Raw genomic sequence first — 14,056 nt, forward strand, 5'->3', positions numbered from 1 at the left:
TAAGTGCCTGTATCACACCCAAAACTCTATTCTTTTGTAAGAGTCTGGAAAGTCAGATACATACAGCAGAACGGAAAGAAAATCTATTATGAAAAGAACATGCATGCCCGCAAAGTAGAAAAGTTAATGAGGCCAGAAGTATTTATGTGTTCAAGGAATAAATACATAAATGTCAACCACAATCTGTGAAAATGTGGTGGAAGAGAAATTCTATAGTGAATGCTGCAGACAACCCTTCAACAAAAACTCTGGTTTGCGTCCGGTGAAAAGACCCACCCACATGAAGTTAAGTAAACAAATACAACCAAAGGTTACAGGGACATCATAGTTAGGTTCCAATTTTACACACACAAAACCATAGAAATACAGCAGCTATAGTTATCGCAAGTAACAATAACTTGTGCCCTAAGGCAACTATACCAAGAGCCCCCGCCAAGCCCCAGGGACCACCATCTCCCTGGGGCAAGATCCATTTATCTTGGCCAGGGGGACCATCCTGCAGACCCCCCAGGAACTACCACCTCCCTGGGGCTACGTTTCTATTATATGCCCAGGGCCACACTGCCTCTGCGCCCGGGGTCCCACCACCTCCCCAGGACAAAGTGATTTAAAAATAGTTTGGGGGGGGGCTACTGCGGACTGCCTCGGGAACCACCACCTCCCTGGGGCTAAGTTTCTATCATATGCGGGGGAGACGCACAGAAACCTATGCCAGGGGGACCATCACTTCCTCTGGGCAAAATGGTTTTAAAATCGTAGGGGGGGATCCAGCAGACCCCGTTGGCCCCAGGAACTGCCACCTCCCTGGGGCTAAGTTTCTATTATATGCCCAGGGCCACACTGCCTCTGCGCCCGGGGTCCCACCACCTCCCCAGGACAAAGTGATTTAAAAATAGGTTTGGGGGGGGGGTGGGGGGGTACTGCGGACTGCCTCGGGAACCACCACCTCCATGGGGCTAAGTTGCTATCATAATATGCAGGGGAGACGTGCAGAAACCTGTGCCAGGGGGACCATCACTTCCTCTGGGCAAAATGGTTTTAAAATCCTAGGGGGTGAGGGGATCCTGCAGAACCCCTTGGCCCCGGGGACTGCCACCTCCCCAGGGCTTTAATGAAAGTAAAGCAGGGGGTACTTTGCCCCAGGGGACCGCTCCCCCCTGGGCTGGGTCCTACTACCTCCTGAGGTGCCCACCCACAGGAGGTGGCTGTTTGCTTTTGCTTGGTGGGAGCTGAGAGCTCCCACCAAGCAAAAGCAAACATAACTCCGCTTTATCCAAGATAGAATTGTCAAACAACTCCCACATAGAGAAAGCGGAGTTTCATCTGTTTCTCCTGCATGCAAATATGCTTGCGGGGAAACAGATGAAAACATTGCTCCTGCAAGCAAGGAGTTGCTATTTAAAGCACCTCTCTACTTGCAGGAACAATGATGGCTCCTACAGGAGTCGGGAGCCAGCTGGGCCCGCGGAGGCCCTGCAGCCCCCATAGGCTATTATGGGTGCCATTGGCGCTCTTGGAAATATTGCTGTATCCCAGGGAGATGGTGGTCCCAGGGACACGGGGGGAGGGGAGAGAGAATCTGTGACCAACCACACTATTTAATTTTTTATTTTTTTTAATGTGAAGCCCGGGAAAGTGGTGGTACACAGGCCGGGGGGGGTGGAAAGGTGGGTTGGGGAGCATGCTGTGAAACTCACTTACAAAAAACAAAGGTTACAGGGACGATATGGTTAGGCTCACATTTTAAACGTACAAAACTATGCAAATTCACCTGTTTCGAGTTATCTCAAGTAACTATAACACGTGCCTTAAGGTAACTATAAATAACTCATGCCCTTGCTTTGCACTGCCACTTACCCCACAAATTACAGCACTCATGACATCTTCAATTTGATCATTGCTAATATCAATGTAACATTTGCAGTAAAATGTTTGAGGAAAGAACTGTGAATGGCGAGGGCGCGAGCTATATAGTTAACTTAGGGCACAAGTTATATTTACTTGAGATAACTGGCTATAACAGGTGAATTTCTATGGTTTTGTATGTTTTGCAACGTCTCTGTAACCTTTGGTTTTTGCCTGATGGGAAAAAAATATCTATATATAACATCAAGCAAGGGTGGCCCAGAGCAGACAATCAGTGTCTAACTTGTTGGAAGAGCTGACGTAATAACATTCAAGTGAACTATACAAGGAGTAAATCTACGAGAACTGCGTTTTAACAGCAAGGATCCAAACAAATAGAAAGGGACATTACTGGTAGTAAAATACAGGTAGAAAAAGGACAGTTCCAAGAGGGAGCAGTACATGAGATCCAAAAGGAAAATAATGGACGCCCCCTCAGTTAAAAAGTTTATGCGCTCAAAAAAAAAATCAAACAACTTCCCAGGAAAGGCTTGTATCAGGTTATTAAGTGAAGGAAAGATGGCATTAACCAAAGTGTCTAAGGAAAGGCGATGGGGATAAGTAAACAAATCAATGTCCATTAGGCAAAGTAGTTGCGGGTACACATGTAAGGGATCTGAGATAATAATGGTGGGCGGAGGCCGAGCCAGGGTCTTTAAGAACTGTGGGCTATATGTACCGAACACATTTTCCCATTGACACAGATTGGGAAAAACCCTTTGCTACATCTGGCCCTTTGTGTGGGAAACCATGTCTGGCTCTACCAGTGAAAAGTGTCAAGCAGGAACTCAGGAGAAGAAACTCAAGAGAAGAAACTCAAGCTTCATTAGACATGCGTGGCCTGCAACATGTCAGGGTCCACATGCAGGTGGAGGCATGCTAAAATCCTTTATTAGGAATAGGTGCGGACAGCAAGCTGAAGGTCTTGGGAACGAGGAGTCCCAAGAGCGCAAACAACTGCATTGTAAAACGGAAGGATGATCATAAAACGCCCATCAAAATTTAGCAAAGGCATGCCAGGATCCATCAGATAGGGTTCGGTAATTTTTTATTTTATTTTTTTAAACAGGTTAAGCAAAATAAGGCTTTGTGATGCCTGTGTTTAAGTTTACGAAAAGGCAATGAAGAATGTCGGGTTGCATCATAAGGGAAAAAGAATAATGCTGGGCATCAATGAAGACATAAAAATATAGCCCCATTAGAAGAGCACAGACAAATGGCTTGCTACTACATACAGACTGACGATTTGGCCACATCAGAGACCCTCTGAAACAATGAGACTAGAAGGTCGATCAAGAGGTGCATGAGAGAATGCATGGTTCAATCAAAAAAGATCGGAGCCATGCATGGCTTCCTCAGAATTGATTAAAAAAAAGATATGGCACAATCGGAAGGGAGCCAGGTTATGTCAAACTGCTTTATAATTGTTGGGCAAAGAAGAGTCAGTCTGAGCTCAGTGACGGTGTCCGCCTTAAGCGGACAAGTATTAGGCTTGGGGTAGGGCCAGTATTAGGCTCAGTTGCTAGAGGTCCTGGCGGGAACGACACGCACCATCACAAGGGTGTGGGGTAATGTAAAGTGGTGCCTTCAAAGGCAGAGAGCAATGACAGGTTCTGTTCCCAATGGCACAGGGGAATGCCAGGCTGTCAGCAAAGAGGGATGCCAGGCTCCATCACCAAGGGCGAGATGAATCCAGACTTCGTTGGTAATAATGTTAGGAATTGTAGGACCAGTCACCTTGTACTCAGGGGAATGCCAGGCTCTGACACCAAGGGTTCTAAGTAGCCACAGGCACCACTGCTTAGTGTACTGAAGAATGCCATTCCATGTTGCCAAGTACACTGTTTAAGATCAGGATCTTTCACTTAGTGCATTGAGAACGTCCAGTCCGAATAGCAAAACGTTGGGTAAGGCCAGGTTCCATCGCTAAGGGAAAGGGAATGCCAAGCTACACAGATAAAGGCAAGGAGGAGTGCACCAGACACCGTTGCTAAGGGCCCAGAGTAATGTCATGCTTTTCACTAAAGACATTAGGCCATGCCAGCCTGTCAATAAGGGGACGTGGGAAGGCAGGTTCGGCAACTAAGGGTCCCGTGGAATGCCACACCACGTCGCTAAGGACACAGGGGAATGCCAAACTTCGTTGCTAAGGGCATGGGGAATGCCAGGATCTTTGACAAGGTGGGATAGGGCATGGGGGTCTTTCAGCTAGATGTTGGGACATTTCCTAATGGCTGTAAAAGCTCGAAAGGTTCATTGGAAAAAGGTTAGGAAGTAAATGCAGGAGTAATGAGGAGAGGCAATGACACGGTGTGTGGTGGGGGTAGAGGACTAAGCATAGCGAAATAGATGGGGTCACAACTTTCATGCTAAAGTGGAGTACACCGCATAACCGATTAGGTTTGAGGGGATAAAAGTAATTACGTGTAGGATGCTAACAGGTGCGGGTCACACACGATAAGAAATTTAAGTTACCACAAAAATAATAAAACCCTATAAATTGTGTAGGTCCAATCCTGAGCTGTTTGGTTTGGAGACAGTGCCTGGCTACGCTATGTTGCCCTCAGACTCTGTTGCCCGTTAGCAGTCGCTAGTTGAGATGGGTCCCTAGTGGACACCGCGGCCTAGCACGGCCGGCGGCTGCAGACCCTCCTGTTAACTAGTGCGACAATCACAGAACAAGGCTGTCCCTAACCCTCCTTCCACTGGTGTGCCGGTACAATGGCAGAAACATATGGGACCCAGTACCTGGCGAACCACTACAACTACCCTCTCTGGTCAGGCAGCCCCCGCCCTGTCTACCCGGCTCCTCTCCCTCCCCCATCCCCTCTCACCTCCTGCCCTGGCGGTCGGCCACTGCTGCAGGAGTCCTGGGCGAACCTAGTCCATGTACGGAAGCCGGGCGGAGTACCTTCGGTTGGGGGTAACGGGTCCTGGTACCGGGGGGGGGGGGGTTTGAATGAGAAGATACAGACAGGGCAAACACTAAAGAGAATGAACAGCCAGCTCCCGTCGGAACCGGAAGTGACGTCTGGTCGGGGACGGGAGGGAGAAGGGGGCACTGGCAGACATTTCTTTAAAATCCTTGTCTTGGGTTGCAACTGCATTCGTTCGCCGTGTGTGCATCCGTAGCCAAACATAAACACATTACTTATTTTTTCCTTTAAAATGTCAGGATTTTCCTCTTTTCCATTCATTGAAATGCCATTCGTACAGTGCACGTAGGTATTGGAGACTTACATACTCTCCTGTTGTAGGGAGACTTTTTGCTTTTTTTTCTGATAAACCCATTCTTTTAACTTGGTCTCCGTCACAAAATACATTTTCTTTTCATTAGAGAGTGGCGTTTTTACTGAATATATTTTAGTATATATTTAAGGAAGTAATTTGCGAAAGGACGTTTGGCTTGACGTGTAAAATGTCTTGTTTTACGAATGCAAGTAATTTGTAAAAGGCGAATTTACACTCCGATCGATTCAGCCACGCATTTTATTACCCCTCCAGGCTTACTTTTAGGAATTGATAAATCGCGAACCAGGGGTGTGATACAGGTGTTCCTGGGTGGGGATGCCGTTGAAATTTTTGGTAAGTCAAACCTTTGAGCATGACATATATTCAAACATTTCCCCCATCTGCCAGATAGTCATACTCTTCTTCATGACACATGGCCCTGGAAACAATCAACTGCTCTTAAACCTATTTGCACGATGGGAATTAGTTTTTTTTAGATGTGCGGTTGTACAGTTATGCATGCAGAAAGTCTTTCACGAGTGTGTAAGTATAAATTCTCAAAAGTTTTATAGAATTCATTGAAACCCTTAACCGCAGGTTTTCAGAAGAGATTTCATAGACCTATTACATTTCTTGAAAGATAGTAGATAGCAAGCTTATATATACACATTTCTTTGTGAACCCGCCTGTAGTGTTTGCCTGTACACAGACAAACCCAATATGTGATACTTGTAAAGGGGGGTAAATGGCAACACCCCTCCCTTGCGAGGTGTAGTGTTCGTGTCGAGGATGACGTGGATAGGAGGTTTTAAATACCAGGGGAAACAGCAGGAAAAGTTAGTTATTGCACAGTTATAGTGTCGATTAAAAGGTTTGTTAAACTGCACTTCGGCTCAGGCGTCATTCTTGGGGACCTACATCACATTGGCGACAATTGGGTCGGTGGATGTCTTCTGTGCACACCTAAGAGAGCTAGCCAGCGCATGCACGTTGCAAGACGAAGAGGACGAAATTAGAGCCTAGTTTATCCAAGGGTGCGCTTCTTCAAAACTCCATGAGCGCATTTTGCAGGAACCACATATGAGGATGAGGGACATCCTCACCCTAGGGTGCTTGCAGGAACTGTCAAAAGCACGGGCCGCACACATGGAAGAGACACTAACCGTCCAAGTGAAGTCTGAACCAGTCAATGCGGTAATCACAGAAAACCCCAAGGCCAAGGCTGTACACACCGGGGCAAAGCCAAGGGACAGACTTTGCAAATGGTGCAGTGGCCCCCTGGCGGCTGCCCAGCCCGGGGGAAGACCTGCAGCACATGTGGCAAGCTCAACCACTTCACAAAAGTATGCTGTTTATCAGCCAAGGCAGCAACGACCACTCCGAAGAAGGCAGTCAGGGTAGTAGCCGCCCTCCCTACCACCTTGTCAGACAGTGACATGGACGATGACCAGCAGGAGGTTCATGTGGTGCGAGCGGTAGATAAAGGAGCGCTTAAAAACCGACGGCTACTCACGTGTCAAGTGGTAGTGCAGGGTCAATTAATTACAGCTCTAATAGATACAGGGGCCTCAACCTCATGGCTGCCAAAATGTACCACAGCCTATTGGACCCGCCGCCGGTCAAACCCACAAGGGTGCACATGTATGACTTTGGGAACACCCAACCGCTAAAGATAGCTGGCGTCTTCATGGCAGACATCGCGCACAATAACGCAAAGCTCACAACCAAGATCTATGTGTCGCAAGAAGGCTCAGGGTTCCTGCTCAGTTGCCAGACAGCCCAGAACCTTAGTCTAGTGCACTTCGCATTCAGTGTCCACGCCAGCTATTTTGAAGACCTCACTAAGGAGTTTGACACACTCTTCAGCAGCATTGGATGCCTGAAAGGACCACCCCTCAAGCTGCACATCGACGACTCCTTAGCCCCTGTTACCTCCCACACCGGCAAGTGGCCTTCCACTTGCGCTCGAAGGTAGAGCGGGAATTGCTACTCTTTGAACGGGCAGGAATCATCAAGAAGGTTTCGGGGCCCACTCTCTGGGTCTCCCGATAGTCGTCGCGAAGAAGCCCAAACAGCCAGATGCGTTTTGCATCTGCGTGGACATGCGCATGCCCTATCAAGCCATCATGCTGGAGAGGCACCTGACCCCGAAAATAGATGACATCATAGGGGATCTCTCAGGCTCCAAGTGGTTCTCCAAGATGGACCTCCAGTTGGGTTACCACCAGATCGTGTTGCACCCGGACTCACAACCGATAACTACATTCTCCACACACATGGGCCTTTGGAGGTACACCCGTCTAAACTTCGGCATCTCCAATGCAGCAGAGGTGTTCCAGCACACTATTAAAGGAGTCCTGCAAGGGCTCTCGGGGTTCTAAACGTGAGTGAGAGTGACGACATTCTGGTGCGTTGCTTCCACACTGGAGGGCCACATGGCTCGACTATGAGTGGTGTTCACAAGGCTGCGGGAACACAGACTGACATTGCACCATGAGATGTGTGAGTTCTTGAAAAAAATACATTTGCTTCTGCGGATACTAGTTCTCAGAGCAAGGGATTGGCCCAACCCGACCAAGGTAAAGGACATCCAAAAGGCGCCAGCCCTGACCTCTGTCTCTGGGGTCAGAAGCTTGTTAGGCATGATCACATACTGTGGGTGTTTCTTGAGAAACCTATCAGACCTCACCGGCCCATTGAGGGACCTTACAAAGTCCAATCATCCCTGGGTGTGGGGCGAAGAGCAAGAACAGGCGTTCGAGAACACAAAGAAGGCCCTATCAGCTGACACCACACTAGCATATTTCGATCCCCAGCGCAAATCCCAGCTAGCTGTCGATGCCAGCCCCACTGATTTGGGAGCAGTCCTAGCCCAGAAGCAAGACTGCGGAGAGTAGGCTCCCATTGCCTTTGCCAGCAGAACACAGACACCTACAGAGCAGCGGTATTCCCACATAGAATGTGAGGCTATTGCCATCCACTGGGGGTGCTGGCATTTCCACCTCCACCTCCACCTATATGGCAAGGCATTCACAGTGGTTACTGACCACAAGCTACTCCTCCCCCTCTTAAAGGGTTTGTCGTCCAAGGCACCGCCGCGGATCGAGAAGTGGATACTGCAACTACAAGAGTTCGACTTCCGTGTAGAACCTATCGTGATGGACACCATCCCACACCACCCTCTCTGGGCCACTCAGCCTAGTCCCTAAAGCCAATCCATAAGACAGAGGTCTCGCAACAATGACTATGCGTCAATGAAGCAGAGAGCCCGTAAGATCCCTGTCCGGGTAGGGGACACTGTTGTGGTAAAAGACCGCCACCCAGGAGGAAAATTCCGTCTACCTTTCGAGGCTGAGCTGTGGACCGTGACCGCGGTCAAAGGGACCATGGTAACTGCAAAGAGAGATGGCAAGAGCATCACAAGGAATGTGTCCCAGTTTAAGTGCTTTTTCCTTTCCTCCCCCTTAGATCAAGTGGGGGATGACTCTGTGACCACCGGGCCCCAGAGTGATCAGTAGGGCACTGCCTCTTCGCCCAAGGCCCCTGGGCGGGTTGGTCTGTCGGCAGCAGGGAGTGTGGCGTCTGATCAATCTACACCGCCACGCCACTCTCTCCCAGCGATTGGTAGGACCCAGCCTTCGGCCGGAGCATCGCTGCCCACTGAGGGGACCCAAGGGACGCTGTCTGGGAGGTCAGGAGCTGGGCGGTACAACCTCAGGTCCAATCCAGACCCGTCCCGGCGCTATGCTGACTTTGTGGCTGACTGACTGTACTCGCATCTGTAATGTTCTGATTCTCAATCTATGAATGGAATCTTGTGTTTTTTTTTGGTTTTCATAGTTTGCGAGGAATGTATTGTTTGCCTATACCCAGGTGAACCCAATATGTGTTACTTGTGAAGGGGGGTAAATGGCCACACCCCTTCTCTGTAAGGCGTAGTGGTTGTGTCGGGGATGACATGGGTAGGAGGTTTTAAGTACAAGGGGGAGCAGCGGGAAAAGTTAGTTATTGCACAGTTATAGTGTCAATTAAAAGGCTTGTTAAACTGCACTTCGGCTCAGGCGTTGTTCTTTGGGGCCTACATCGCACCTCCCAATGTGTTGCAGTGTTAATTAATTGCTACTGATGCTCACAGTCCAGGCACTAGTTCACAGATTACACCCAACCTATCAGTTCCCTTGCTTGAGGGCTACCTTGCACAAGTACCCACGTAGTCTGTAGTATCCAGTGTTTGATAGCAGTGTACTCATACAAAACATATTAGTAAACATATTAGGAACACAAAGTAAATGAACATGAAGTTATTAGTCCTTGCTCCATGCAGAATTTACTATCTCCTAGTGAGGACTGTGCATCCTACTGTTCGATATCCCTGATCAATGTGGAGGCAAAGGTTTTGGCAAAGGTGCTTGCAGAACTGTTTCAGCTACTAGTAGATACCCTGGTGCAGGCAGATCAATCAGGGATTTTACCCCACAGGGCGATGTGGCATACCCTCCAGCCAGGGCCAGCTGTAGCCCTGGTGACGTTCTGTGCAGCAATCTTTTTTGGCACCTCTCACCCCCATGACCTCCTCCTCTGATTCACAGACTATCATCTAGAAAAGGTGCCCCTCATTTCTCCATTTGTTTTAAAGTGCTGGTAAAGGATAGCTTTACTAATCCAATCAGCTATCCACATAAAAACAGATATGTTCTTTGCAGCAGGCATATTAACCTTCTGCACTACTTTATGATGAGTCAAAACTGCCACTGGACAAAACTCCGATTTCTCTCTCTATCAGGAACATTAATCACAGAAGTTATCTTAAAATGTTTATTGTTGCCTGACAACTGGACACACATGGAACTCTTCTTCAGGTGATTTTAAATTGTAAGTTATTGTTAAACACAGCATCCCCCCCTGAAGACATTGCTCCCCCCCCAGGTCAGCACCCAGTGCGGCTGCACCTGTCGCACCCCCTAAAGCTCACCCTGCCTCCAGTGGGTATTTGGGTGTCTGGTGCACAGTGGTGGATCAGGGAGCCGGCGGTAGTATTGTCCCTAGATACCAAAAAGGCATTTGATTCCCTGGAATGGTCGTACCTGTGGGCAGCCCTAGAGAAGATGGGATTCCAGGGTTCCTTCCTGTGATAGGTCAAATTGCTATACCACAATCCTGTGGCCCGAGTGAGAGTAAATGGCATCTCGACCGGAGACATAAAGATCAGGAGAGGAACTAGACAAGAATGCCCACTGTCCTCTCTGCTGTCCGCAGTGGCTCTTGCCCACTGGCAAATTGGATCTGGATGGATGCCCACACTAGGGCTCTGCGTTGGGAGTCAGGATGGGAAGATGTGATATCTCTCTACGCAGATGACATTTCATTTTACCTCATGGACCCCTCTCATTCCCTTCAGCGGGTGCTGGAAATCCTACAGGTGTACAGGGAATATACCGGGTTGTGCATTAATTGGGGGAAATCTGTAGTATACCCCCTGACAGAGAGGTGCCCTCTGATGCAAAGTCTCCCACTCCGATGGGGACCGGAGGGATTTCGGTGCTTAAGTATTTTTTTCATGTGGAACCGAGAGCATTTTTCAGGCCTATCTAGGTAGGGTTCAAGAGGAGTATAAACAGGACGTTGGCCACTGGCAACATCTCCCACTGTCACTCCTAGGTCGGGCCGCATTGTCTAAAATGATTTATCTTCCAAAGTTCTTATATGTTCTTCAAAACACTCCATATGCTGTACTGGATAGGTTCTTCACACAGGTGGATGGATTTACAAGAAGTCTGCACTAGGATGAGGGAGCCCCAACGATAGCTCTAAAGACCTGGGATGGGGACATTTCCTTGCCATATTTGAGACTGTAGTACAGTCCAGCACAATTAGTAAGGGTAATCGACTGAATGTTTTCAGAACAGGTCGAGCCCTCTCTAATGGGGAACGGGAAAGCGATGGATCCCCTGAGGAACATGCATTTTTTATATAGGGGAAAAAGGGTGCATGGACTACCGGCATCAACGGCACACGCACTCGGAATTTGTCGGAGTGCTGAGACGATCATGGGTTGGAGGGGATTAATCAAACTGGCGACCCCTCTGTCGAAGGCGGAGGCACTGAAGGAACGTCTGAGTATTGAGGACCTTAGAAAATGGGCCATCCTGACAACCTCGATGGTGCAGGATGTGTGACGAGAGGGCAGGCTGATCACTTTCCGGGAACTACAAACAGAATATGAGAGGTCAGACAGCCAATACCAAAGGTACCTCCAGATGCAACACATATTCAAGAGATATGGCTCCCTATTGGATGACCTGCAGGAGGAATCCCAACTAGAAAATAGGGTGATACTGGCCCCCTTGCAAAGGCATGCTATTTCCTTGGTCTAGACTACTTTAATGGCATACAGTTTCCCAGACCCGATCTCTCTTAGGGACCATTGGGAATACTATCTGGGAATCCTGGAGGATGATGCCCGGGGTGAGGCCATTAGAAATCCACGTGAGGTGGCGCCAAGTGCTGGATTTCATTTCGCCCAAATAAAGTTCCTGCACAGGGTAAACCTTACGATTGAATGTCTATAGAGAACGGGTCGATGTGACTCAGACCTCTGTCTTCGGGGATGCGGGCAACGAGGAAGGTAACTCCAGACAATGTGGGAATTCCGATTGTACAAAAATCCTGGCACCAGGTGGAGTCAAGGTTATCAGAGGTGGTGGAGAGCAGTGTTCGCTTAACTCCACAACTAGTGGCATTGGGGATATGGGGGAACAGACCATAGAGAAATATACCCTCCTTTTTTGTAATGTGGCCCTAGTGGTGGCAAGGAGAGACCTAGCTAGGAGATGGGAAAGTCCATGTAGGGAGCTGGTTTGGTGTGTGCTGGACACCTATGATGTTGGCACCTTATACCAGGTCCAGGCAACCCCTAGTAGTGATTGAAGACAGTGCTTAGTTGACCAGGGCTCTCTACAGGTAGCTGTGGATGAGCAGCCAAAACCTATCTAGGAGACATGAAAAGCTTATGCAATACCATAGTAGTCATACAGTAACTTATAACACAGGAACCACAGCCCGTTACAAAAATAACCGTATTTTAATTACAGTAACACTACACTAGATTACTTATAGGCAGTCCCTCCAACCGGAGGTAAGTATACTCTCTCTAAATATATATTTATATTGTAAGGAAATGCCTCCTTGGCATGGTTACCCCCTAACTTTTTGCCTTTGCTGATGCTAAGTTTTGATTTGAAAGCGTGCTGGGACCCTGCTAACCAGGCCTTAGCACCAGTGTTCTTTCCCTAAACTGTACCTTTGTCTCCACAATTGGCACAACCCTGGCACTCAGTTAAGTCCCATGTAACTAGTACCCCTGGTACCAAGGGCCCTGATGCCAGGGAAGGTCTCTACGGGCTGCAGCATGTCTTATGCCACTCTGGGGACCCCTCACTCAGCACATGCACACTGCCTCACAGCATGTGTGTGCTGGTGGGGAGAAAAAGACTAAGTCGCCATGGCATTCCCCTCAGAGTGCCATACCAACCTCACACTGCCTGTGGCATAGGTAAGTCACCCCTCTAGCAGGCCTTACAGCCCTAAGGCAGGGTGCACTATACCACAGGTGAGGGCATATGTGCATGAGCACTATGACCCTACAGTGTCTAAGCAAAACCTTAGACATTGTAAGTGCAGGGTAGCCATAAGAGTATATTGTCTGGGAGTTTGTCAAACACAAACTCCACAGTTCCATAATGGCTACACTGAAAACTGGTAAGTTTGGTATCAAACGTCTCCGCACAATAAATGCACACTGATGCCAGTGTGCAATTTATTGTAACATACACCCAGAGGGCATCTTATAGATGCCCCCTGAATACCAACCCGACTTCTAGTGTAGGATGACCAGTTTCTGCCAGCCTGCCACACACCAGACGTGTTGCTGGCCACATGGGGAGAGTGCCTTTGTCACTCTGTGGCCAGGAACAAAGCCCGTACTGGGTGGAGGTGCTTCTCAACTCCCCCTGCAGGAACTGTAACAACTGGCGGTGAGCCTCAAAGGCTCACCCCTTTTGTTACAGCGCCCCAGGGCATCCCAGCTAGTGGAGATGCCCGCCCCTCCGGCCACTGCCCCCACTTTTGGCAGCAAAGCTGGAGGAGATAATGAGAAAAACAAGGAGGAGTCATCCACCAGTCAGGACAGCCCCTAAGGTGTCCTGAGCTGAGGTGACCGCTGCCTCCATCTTGAGTTTGGAGGATTCCACCAATAGGATTAGGGATGTGCCTCCCTCCCCACAGGGAGGAGGCACAAAGAGGGTGTAGCCACTCTCAAGGACAGTAGCCATTGGCAACTGCCCTCCCAGACCAAACCCCCCCCTAAATTCAGTATTTAGGGGCACCCCAGATCCCAGGCAACTAGATTCCTGCAACCTGAAGAAACAAGAAGGACTGCTGACCTACAAGCCTGCAGAGAAGGAGGAAGACGACAACTGCTTTGGCCCCAGCCCTATCGGCCTGTCTCCAACTTCGAAAACTTGCAACCAGCGACGCATCCGACAGGGAACAGCGACCTCTGAAGCCTCAGAGGACTGCCCTGGACTAAAGGACCAAGGAACTCCTATAAACAGCGGCCCTGTTCAAAACCAGCTACTTCTTTGCAACAAAGAAGCAACTTCCAAAGACTTCACGTTTCCTGCCAGAAGCGTGAGACTTCACACTCTGCACCTGACGCCCCCGGCTCGAGATTCAGAGAACCAACACCTCAGGGAGGACTCCCTGGCGACTGCGAGCCCATGAGTAACTAGAGACGACCCCCCCTTAGCCCTCACAGCGACGCCTGCAGAGAGAATCCAGAGGCTCCCCCTGACCGTGACTGCCTGTAACAAGGGACCCGATGCCTGGAACCAACACTGCACCCGCAGCCCCCAGGACCTGA

The 14,056-nt window shown here is 49.1% G+C and overlaps 1 protein-coding gene across 1 annotated transcript in view; it reads right to left on the reverse strand.

Moving 5' to 3' along the window:
* Positions 1-4,934, reverse strand: part of STAU1 (staufen double-stranded RNA binding protein 1) — a 145,537-nt gene extending 140,603 nt beyond the window's left edge. Inside the window, exon 1 of the mRNA XM_069201616.1 lies at positions 4,740-4,934. The gene's annotated coding sequence lies outside the window, so the exon portion shown is untranslated. The remainder of the gene's footprint in view (positions 1-4,739) is intronic.
* Positions 4,935-14,056: the final 9,122 nt, after the last annotated feature.

This window comes from Pleurodeles waltl, chromosome 7, assembly GCF_031143425.1.
Source record: "Pleurodeles waltl isolate 20211129_DDA chromosome 7, aPleWal1.hap1.20221129, whole genome shotgun sequence".
Taxonomy (NCBI): domain Eukaryota; kingdom Metazoa; phylum Chordata; class Amphibia; order Caudata; family Salamandridae; genus Pleurodeles; species Pleurodeles waltl.